Source organism: Alosa alosa, chromosome 23, assembly GCF_017589495.1.
Source record: "Alosa alosa isolate M-15738 ecotype Scorff River chromosome 23, AALO_Geno_1.1, whole genome shotgun sequence".
Classification (NCBI taxonomy): domain Eukaryota; kingdom Metazoa; phylum Chordata; class Actinopteri; order Clupeiformes; family Clupeidae; genus Alosa; species Alosa alosa.
In genome coordinates, this window is record NC_063211.1 from 22111251 (window position 1) to 22119375 (window position 8125).

At 43.5% G+C, this 8125-nt stretch overlaps 1 long non-coding RNA gene across 1 annotated transcript in view; it reads left to right on the forward strand.

Moving 5' to 3' along the window:
• LOC125288732 overlaps positions 1-5424 on the forward strand; it is a 27147-nt gene extending 21723 nt beyond the window's left edge. The window contains exon 3 of the long non-coding RNA XR_007192522.1: positions 4110-5424. This is a non-coding gene — a long non-coding RNA (uncharacterized LOC125288732). The remainder of the gene's footprint in view (positions 1-4109) is intronic.
• Positions 5425-8125: the final 2701 nt, after the last annotated feature.

The window sequence follows — 8125 nt, forward strand, 5'->3', positions numbered from 1 at the left end:
TATTTGATTGTAGTGTATAGATAACGTATCGGTCTCCCTATTTGATTGTAGTGTATAGATAACGTATAGGTCTCCCTATTTGATTGTAGTGTATAGATAACGTATAGGTCTTCCTATTTGAGACCATACTTTGTTGAGTTTCGGCTTTCTTTCCATGGCACGACTGCACAGCATTTCACCATGAGAAGTTAAAGCAGTATGGATGGTCAGCGCCGCTTTGGAAGCCCAACTCAAGCTCTGTGCTGAGCTCTGCAAACCTGAAGCGATGGTGATCGGTCATGGCATGGGTGTCCCGCAGATCATGTCTCCTGACAGAGTTTTCCTGTTTGTCTCGGCATTTGTTGACCCGCCATCCTGTGGTGATGGAGACCTTTTCATGTTCTCCAGTGTAAGCAAGGAGTGATCCAGTCAGGAAATGTCCTGAGTGAGAGAAGAGAGACCGGGAGAGAAAAGAGACCGGGAGAGAAGAGAGACCGGGAGAGAAGAGAGACCGGGAGAGAAAAGAGACCGGGAGAGAAGAGAGACCGGGAGAGAAAAGAGACCGGGAGAGAAGAGAGACCGGGAGAGAAGAGAGACCGGGAGAGAAAAGAGATCGGGAGAGAAGAGAGACCGGGAGAGAAGAGAGACCGGGAGAGAAAAGGGGGGGAAGACAAAAACTTAAAGAAAAATGTGTCACATGCGTTTTTGAAATTAAGAATGTTTGAATACATAGAGTCTAAGTGCCACCTTCCGAAATACATGGGTCCAGTGACATTGGATTGGATATTTTACTGTCTTAACCAATAAGGCAACATAGACCATTTATACCCTATAACCAGCATGATAGATTTTAAGAATATTTAGTTATAACCAACCATGGTGTTTCATGCACAGAGAAAACTCCACACTGTGCTACTCAAGGTAACTTGGACTAACATCTGCAGTACACACCTTCTCGTCCTCTCAGGTCTCAGGAGAAAAACCTGTTAGTAAAACCTGCTGTTAGAACTAAACATGGTGTAGCAGCTTTCACCTGCAATGCGGCTCAGCTCTGGAACCAACTTTCAGATGACAATAAAAAGGACCCAACTGTAGCCAGTTTTAAATCTAGACTTAAGACCAAACTGTTTTCAGATGGTTTCTGCTAACAGCACTGAGTTACAAATTCTGAATCTGCCTTGACAATTATTCTACCTTGTGTCTTTTATTTTGTCTTTTTAATTATTTTTTATTTTTAAATTATTTTACCTTGTGCGTTTTATGTTTTTATTATGATCTCTACCTTTTAAACTATTCTTTGACTATTGCCCTTTTATGCTTTTATTTATTTTTACTGTTTGCTTTTGTTTATGTAAAGCACATTGAATGACCTCTGTGTATGAAATGAAGAGTTTGGTTCCAAAACGCTATATCCACCATTTTGATTAATTTTCATAAATATTTTTTTACACTTTGTTTTCCAAGTAATTTCAGTAAAGCTGTAATTGGGTATTGCTATTTGATTTATCTGTACTCAATCAATTGCAATTTGGTTGATAATTGAATTGTGTATGTACCTGAAATACACAATTAAATGACTTGTTGATGTTTTTAAAAACGGAGATGTTTTGGAACCAAACTCTTCAAATACACTTTATAAATAAACTTGACTTGACTTGACTAACATGTGATGGTAGATTCCAATCTCTGATCGGCATAGTTGCCTGTATTTGGATATTAGTTTTAGTAAGACCTTGCATAGTTCCCCTCTGTGATGGCGCACAAGCAAACATTAACTGGTGTTGAGAGATGTTCTAATGTATCCGGATACCACATGCTTATAACATCCATGCAAGTGAAAATTGCACAATGTGACCTTGACAAGGTACAAGGATCAAAAGGGGAACATGTGTTGCCAAGCAGGTCATCATATGCCATGTCTGAAAAGTATTTTGTGTTTTCATAGAAAGTATTGTTTTTGACAAAAGTAGTGGCAAAGCAATGATCCCAGGGATTCAGTTATAGCTGCCACTGACCACAGAATTCCCTTCATGAGCCTAAAATGAATGCAGTCCACTAAAAGCAGACTTTGATAAACATGCTTGAGTATCCGACTCTTCAGAAGCATGAGTAAAATGATTATATAGTATATAGTATATAAATATATGTAAAAAATATATAATATATCACCATTTTAGATTAAAAAATAATAGATAGCTCTTGGACATTATGGATGTCAATGATTGTAACTTTGCCCCTTTGACAACAGTCAGTAAGTCGTAAATTATCCATAGACCCAAATCATCAGTCCCTCTGCCCTGTAACAGTGTATTTATTAGATCATCTATCTGTGAGCTATTATTTACAGACAGTTACAACAACAAACACCTAACAATTCCACTTTCCATTAGAGAAGTGTGACAAGTGACAACGATTCCAATCAGTGTGACACATGTTTAAGAGTCACAGCTGATTCTTTCGGAAAGATCCAAATAGAAAATTAGATTAGCCGCAGAGCGGAATTATCCCTTGCTACGTTACTCGCTGGATTCTTTCCTTGCATATCAGGTTCCATGGTTCAGACTGACCGATACACCGATTGGCAGGGAATGTTATCTGGATGTTAGGGCCAGAGGGTTACACAGTGGGGAGCGACCCAGGCCAAAAAGCGTGTCTCAAATGGGCCACAGGCATAACAGCTCTTGGAAGACTGACATTTATAGAAAACCACCTCCATGGACTTCCCAGCCAAACACTAGAGTGGAGAGAGGCTGTCTCCCTAAACAACTGTTGGTGACGCCTGTGTGTTTTCCGACGGGGGGTTCCATACACAATAAAAATAAACCCACTGATGAAGTGCTTAGGGCTCTAAGGGCAGATAATGTGGCACCATTTTATCTAATAGTTATTTTGTCACATTGAATGAAATATTAATTTGAATATTGAATGGGTGACAAGTCATTTCACACCTACATGCTTGTTATAAATCTAACTAAACCATTGGTTTAGTAGCTCTCAGTTTTTGGAATAACTCATAATTCAATTTTTAAAATCTAGCTGTTATGGCTTGTAGTTTATCACAGATAGGCCTACTTTTCCCAACTTGCAAGACAGTGTGTGCCTGATGATTACACTAGCATTTTAAACGGCAAAATGAATTAGCATTTGCAGCAGCAGCTCACATGCTTAGTAGTTTTTTCAGGGGTAAGTCTACACAATCAGGACTACAATGCCCTCTTATACAATCTCAAAAGAGATTTGTGACTGTAAGCTGGACTTCCCCTCTGGAGACGTCATCATTTGGTAAGCTCTCTCCTTTGTTTATATGTAGCGACTCTTCCTCAAAGGAGAGACTCAAAGACAAATAACAATTTGGTTGAGAGCTGGCCTCTATGAGTACAGAGGCAGACTTAGCTGAGTCACTGCCTCTGTTGCCAGGGTAACCAGGGCTGGATGTCTGTGCATGAGACAGACTGGGAATTCTCTGGAGTAACAGAAAGGCCATGATGCTAATTGATGCTAATTACAACAAGAGAAGTAAAGCTTAGAATTGCAGAGATGACGTCACAGCAAATTAATGTGACGGTGTGTAGTAGTGTGACCATTTTTATTTAGAAACCTTTTCCAAAACACTTTGTAGTTTTGTACATTTGTCATTTTGTAAGCCTGGCGAGCCAGACCCACATTAAAATGTAGGGTCTGGGCACTCACCGTTCGCAGTGCTCAGTCCGAGGGGCGGGATAATCAGTTGTCTTTCAAATTCCCTCTGCACCTTAATAGGGCCTTAATAGGATATTTGTTTTCAAGTAGCAGGGAATTCAAGCCAAACCATTGTAACTCTGCCATCAATCATTATGTTAAGCCCACCAAACGACTCTATACACGATTTCAATGTCCTGATTAAGTTTCGATTTCTGGAGCTCACAAGCCAACGGAGAGTTGCTAGACTAGCCCTGGCAGCTGCTGCTAGGGGCGCGTCTAGATTTCTAGGCTACATTTTGTACATATCAGTATGCGGATAATGATTTTACAATTACATCTATGATTTCTAAAAGTCTATTTTAAATGTCCACATATTTTAAATAAAACTATTAATAATAGCTGTTGTCAGAAGGGCATATTCTTACATATTTCTTCTCATGTGTCCTCAGATGTCTATGAGAACAGACACAGCTGAGTTGGCAGTATCCTGGGGCTTTGACAGTGATTGTCCAGCTATGAAATAGGAAGGGAAGGAGGAAACGGCCATGCCCTATTCATTTAAAGGAACAGCAGGGAACACACTGTCCACCATTACTCTGTCAGGGTCACCTTTATGGATGTACCGGCACAGATACTATCCACACTGTACTTCACCTGCAGGCACACAATTGGGCTGATTTGAAACTCCACCACTCCCATCCCAACTGGCCGAGCAGGGTGCCAACGACGCTATGGTCTCGAGGTCATCACACACTAACATCACTGAAAGGTACATCAGGGAGCACAAGCCTGCTAAAGCTGCTATGTACATTTCCTGTGTACAGTCCTCTTGGCCCATATTGCTTGTCCTTGAGTGAAGAGCATGAAAGCATTTCTGCAGTCCCACCCCCACACCAAGCAGGAACTACAAGCCGTCAGATGGCAAGATAGCTGTAAAGACACTTTGTGTACAGTAAACTTGTGTGGTCTTTATTAGCACTTGTTTAAGCAACATTGCCCTCCCAATGCAATCTTAATGTCATCACGCCACAAAATAAGTAGTGTATCCATTGACATGAATGTATTATTTTCTTTTGTGCCACAAATTTGAATCAGTAACAACCTAAAGCACAGTTACAGTCATGTGTCATGGGGAAATCCTTAATGTTTGTAAATGCTTTCTTTTGGCAAAACATATAAAACATATAAATGTTGTGTTGGTTTATGAGGACTCTTCCTCCGGTTGTCAGGACAGCTTACTTGCAGTTTTCAGGACGGCGCACTTGCCTGCCTTCACGCAGCGATGTCCCAGCTGAATATTAAGCAGCACCTGGTACAGTGGAGCTGGCCTGTCCACTTTCCTCTCCAGCCGCATGCACACCTGTCTCCAGCATCTGTCCCCATCACACTGGACAGCTGTCCCCGAAACTCACTCTAATTACAGACATATCTTCCCACCACCTTCCCCGTACATGTCTGCATGTGGTGCCTGTGAGGGTGAATGGAAACCCAATATATCATGGGAAAATCAACATGAACATTTTCTGCTTTGATGTGTCCTTGGAGTGGCCTCTATAGGCCTGATATGCTCACAACACGGTTGATTGATCGATTCCATTATTTTCGAAAATAATAATAACAGTAATGCAGTACTATTTTGTGTTGTGATATATTGGGTTATTATACAAGCAATTTTATGAGCTTCTAATGAAGGAATGACGGTCGAGTTACTTTCCTATCAGGCAGCCCACATCAGCAGTTTGCCTGCTGCTAGCACAAACACTAAGCTAGCCTAGCCCACGGAAGGGAAGGGAAGGGGGGTTGAGGGCAACCTCACGTTTCCACCGGTGAGCTGGATCAGGACGGCCCAGGAGTCACCTTGTCCCTGCCTGCAGCGCACTACAGAGGAGGAGGCCCCTCAGTGGCTGAGTGGGTGTGCCGGGGCCAGCGCCTGGGGCTGGGGCCACTACTCTTCCTCTGTCACCTCCACGTGCCTAGTGCCTCCTGAAGCAGAGCGACGACGCCCTCCCTCCCTCCCCTCTTCCCTTTCTTTTCCCCGCTTTCCTGCTCTCTTTTACGCTCAATCTCCATTCCTCTGTCCTTCTCTCTTTTACTCTCGCCCTCCCCCTTCTCTCTCCCTGTTCCTTACATTGTGTGTGTGTGCGTGTGTGTCTGTGTGTGTGTGTGTGTGTGTGTGTGTGTGTGTGTGTGTGTGTGTGTGTGTGTGTGTGTGTGTGTGTGTGTGTGTGTGTGAGTGTGTGAGATTCTCTCTGTCTATGTGTCCTTTTGAATTAGGAGAAGAATAGTATACATGGGTTTAGATACAGTAGGCAGGAAGATATAACTGATACTGATGAATAAACAGAAACTGCTCTCTTTCTCTCTTTCAGATTTCTGTGATGTACTGTATATTTCATGTACTGTATGTCCACCCTCAATATTCCTCATATGCCTGAGATAATGGCAATGCTATAACAACACATCTACCATCATTCATCACCGTCATGTCATTTTGCTCTGGGAGGACAACAACATGGCAGTATCTTCCTGAATCCTTATCCCTGCCTCTGCAAAGTACCAAGGGAGTTGTAGTACACAACCCCTCTACAAAAAGCAATTACTGGCATACCAGCTCAGCAGAAAGGATAATTCCATCTCTGGGATATTATCTGGTTAGCTCAGGTGCTGAGTGAATGAATGACAGCTTTGAGGGGGTTTAGGAAGGTGAGCCTGGGATGCTGTGAGCAAGCTGCGTGTCATTACCGCATCAGTCACAGCGACAGACTTCTGGCTGCGACCGCTCTGTGTGGCTCATCTTCCCGCACGTGGTGGCATCACCGCATTAGTTTTCCCATTCGCTTACACACTCGCCCTCCACCAGAATGCCAATATGTGTGCTGCTGAGAGCACCAACTACCAATGGATGCTGTAGTATCACCCTTAGTGAATCAGTGGTGATGGTGACAAGACGGTTTCTTTATAATACTTGTGAGACAGTTTAGATATCTACAAAGAAGATGGTATAGAGCCATTCACCCACTTCATTTGCTCTATGTTTTTGCAGTATGCTGTGTATATGCAGTTATCCTCTACTCCCTGTTTGCCTGTGATGCCGCTGTCTGCTCTGACTCCATGTTTGTGCCCTCTGTTAAACAGCATTGATCCAACACACACATGCGGCTTCCCGTGACCGTGGAACTGGAGTCTCCACCGGCGAGCCATGTGGGAAGGTCATCAGCACTGCCTTCTGTGACGCAGTAGGCGTGAGAGTGTGACGTATGGGATATACTGCTGGTATGTGCTGGAGAGAGGGATAGAGAAGGAGAGAGATAGAGAGAGAGGGAGAGGAATAATGATCAGACCAGTGAAAGATATATATATAGACTCGGGTGGATGGTGCAGGAGAGGAAAAAGAGTGCACACTCTAAAGGGGATGCTCTCTAAAAATAGCAACAATGAATACGAGAGCTGGCTGCTAAAATTGTAGCATGTGCTCACGCACTGGCGTACTGTTTCTAAATGGAGGTCGTCTGTGCTGTTCCACACTGACGTCATTGCTGACGGAAAAGTACCTGCACTGGACACGAGCCGCACTCCGGTACTCTCCAGAGTTTTAAAGGAGGGAGGCTGGGGTGGAGGCTGTGTGTGTGTGTGTGAGTGTGTGTGTGTGAGTGTGCGTGTGCGTGAGTGTGTGTGTGTGTGTGTGTGTGTGTGTGTGAGTGTGTTGGTGTGCGGGTGGTGTGTACATGTATGTGTGTTTGTGGAGGGGGGGGGGTGTTAGACAGCTGGGCAGTCATGTTAAAAGATTAAGCAGTTGCCCCTCTCTGCTCCCCATCCTTTTGTCTGGTCCACTCTGCTCTGCCCGGCTGGCTGGACTGCTGCAGTGGCCTCGAGCAATATTTCTAGAAGCTCCCAGGAGAGATTACGACTGATGCCAGTGAGGTCACAAACACTCAAGGCTCGATAATCATTTAAAATGCATTGTGTTGAGGGAATGCGCTTTTTTAAGGACCCATCTGAATTGGTCTTAAAATATCAATAGGTACAGCATGATGATGCTGACTGCTCCCTGGTTTGCTTCTCACTAGACAACAACTTCCCAACAATCAACTACATGTGAGTTTAGGCATGTGTAATAATAGAATGATGTATGTAAGATTATAATTGCATGTAAAGGTACCGCACTTCTTATTTAAATGCTCTCCTCCCTCTCTGCTGAGTCAGATCCATTTAAGGTAAAAATGTACTCTGGGTCCACAATCAAGAGAAACTTCAGTAGAAGAGGGATGAAGGCATGGTGCAGGGGTTGTGACTGCCCTCTCCTGGAAGACTTGTGTTACTGAACCTGCATTGCAAGGTCACCCAAGGCAACATCAAGAGTGAGTGGGCTCTCAATCACTCTGAAAAGCAGCCCTCCATAGTAGTGCATGGTGGTTGGTCGTGATTCATTAGCATGCTGGAGGGCTAGCCTAGCTAAAAGAACTTT